General features: G+C 45.0%; 1 non-coding gene across 1 annotated transcript; it reads right to left on the bottom strand.

The window, feature by feature from the left end:
• Positions 1 to 1,020: 1,020 nt before the first annotated feature.
• On the bottom strand, positions 1,021 to 1,175 carry LOC143306469 (5.8S ribosomal RNA). Its single transcript, XR_013063844.1, has one exon. It is a non-coding gene; the product is annotated as a 5.8S ribosomal RNA (ribosomal RNA).
• Between the last annotated feature and the right edge of the window lie 1,325 nt (positions 1,176 to 2,500).

Genomic DNA, 2,500 nt, shown 5'->3' with positions numbered 1-2,500 from the left:
GAGCTTTAAGCCATGCGAGACATTGAAATGCTGTTTTAACGGGAGCATGCATAATTGCTGCAAACATACTTTTATCACAAGTTCTAGCCACGCCACGGAGGCTTCGAAGTTCCTTCACCATTCGCTTTCCTCTCTTTTGTTACACAGTTTCAGACTACGATCAGGGGTACCGAAACGCTGTATTGATTGTAAACAACCATTTTTATCTTGGAGCGGAGCGTTCCTTTACTCGTTAGATTTGTCTTGTCGCGTGTGTATTCGCTTTTTCGACGCTTTTTAACCATTTAACTTGTTTAGCGAAGCTAAACGCACAGACAGACAAAAAAAAAGGAACAGCATCGCGCGTCAAACAGCGACGACCCATCTGAAGCGATCTTTCATTTATACACCGTTTGTAAACAGAGAGATGTATAAAGCGCGGGGAATCATTCGAAACCCTGGGGCTATTCGAGCTTGCATTTCAGCAAATTATCATCTCAAACATTTCACTCGTTTGCTTTTTCTAAATTTATAGGAGAGCTTCTTTCGTTTATTTTTGACACACCTTTCGTAAATATCGTTTCTGGCAACGTCGGGAGCGTGGATTTCTACAAGTGAACAATCGCGCCGATCCGATAACTTCCAGCAGGATGGAGAATCTTTATAGATTATCTTCCGAGAACTCGGTGCTTTCACGGGCGGTCGTTTATAAATTTTAACGAACGACTCGCGCGCCGTGACGCACTTGCGCTAGTTCGAAGAGATATTTCGAAATTTGTTTCTCTCCTTTAACGGCCTGCATTTAGTGTATCGGTTGCGATTTTCGTCACATCGTTTCCACGACAAACGCCGACGAACTGCCCAACTATCGCTCGTACGTTGCGACTCTTTCTTTGTTTATCGTTCATTCATTCTTTCAATTTCGTTCGATAATCCCGCTCCGAAACGTTCTACTTTCGTTGAACGACGGCGAGATGTTTAGAAAGAAATGAATTACTCTTTTTTCGAGAAGCAAACGCAAGCAGTCTTTTGTTAAGAAAACGACCCTCAGCCAGGCGTGGTCCAGGAATTGTATCCGTGGACCGCAATGTGCGTTCGAAATGTCGATGTTCATGTGTCCTGCAGTTCACACGTTGACGCGCAATTAGCTGCGTTCTTCATCGACCCACGAGCCAAGTGATCCACCGTTCAGGGTAATCGTAAAATTTTGTATTTCAAACTCTTTAGATCTTTAGAGTGTTATTTTCATTATTAACACGCATCACATTCGATACCCACATCACTCTCCCACCCGGCGCGTGCGGGAGAGCGAATTCGGGCGTCGCCAACGTATTTGTTTGTTTGTTCGATCGTTGACGACACGATCGCGTCCAAGGACGGAAACCGTCGGAGAAACGCCCAGTGGCACGCTCCTCTCGACGGTCGGGCGTAAAGTACATTTAAAAACCTTGAAAAGTACGAACGCACACAAGGAATGCGAGCGCGCGTCCTGTCGCTGAATCGTGGGTTGCGAGATTCGAACAGACACACGGCCGGCGACGATCGGTCTAACTAATGGACACATAGTTTTTCAAAGACTCGCTATCGTCGCTTCTCAGCCGGTCCGTAAACAACACACATCGATCAGGCGGACGCACGAATCTTACCACGGTGCGTGTTTCGTAGATTCCAGGTTACCCGCAAGTACCTCTCTCTCCCTCTCGAAAGAGGAATCTCGATCCGTCCTTTTTGGACAATGGAGAAATCTTTTTATCGCAACACGGATGGCAAAGAAACAACCAAAGCGTAGGAGCGTGGGGACGAGAGCGACGAAAAGAACGTCGCGAAAACAAAGTTTCGACGGTTGCTCGTTCTAATACATCGTAGTTTCAACTCTCTCAGTTTTAACCACTCCTAGACGCTTCGTAAACTTTTAACAATTCTTCGCCTCCGCGAGTTTCATTTCGAATAGAGCGAACGCAACACGGACCAAAAAAACTCCGGTGATGCCAGATCATTTAGCAAAGATCAGACGGCGGGTCATCTGTATTCCTTTTCTCTCTTTTTTATATCTTTCCATTTAACTAGGGTGTCGCAACGACGGGTACATTTATATATTTATATATATTGTATTTCAATTTTAATGATCCTTCACTTTCGGTTTGTAATAATATGATCCTTCTTTCATTTCGATCCTTCATATTGTAGGTTAACCAACAGAAGTTTGTTTTTTTACGACTTGTATTTTTGTGGTTTGTTTGTTTGTTTCTTACGACTTGTTTGTACCCGATCAAGTAGACGACGACCCATAAGTATAAGTTAGAGAGATAAAGGTCGAGAGACCTCACGCAAGCGTCTTTTACTTCCATTCACATCAGCCAGAGAGAAATGGTCCGGCGTCGTGCTCTTTGGCGCCGTTGGTCGCACAGTTTTTTTGCCGGCGGTTCCGAACGGACGGGAGAAACGCGATGAGTAATCAAAGCGACCTCCGCACGTAACCGTGTCGGTGTAATTTTACCGCATCGCAGCGTTTTGGTATTTG

Source organism: Osmia lignaria, unplaced genomic scaffold (assembly GCF_051020975.1).
Source record: "Osmia lignaria lignaria isolate PbOS001 unplaced genomic scaffold, iyOsmLign1 scaffold0011, whole genome shotgun sequence".
Classification (NCBI taxonomy): domain Eukaryota; kingdom Metazoa; phylum Arthropoda; class Insecta; order Hymenoptera; family Megachilidae; genus Osmia; species Osmia lignaria.
This window is presented reverse-complemented; position numbering and strand designations above follow the sequence as displayed.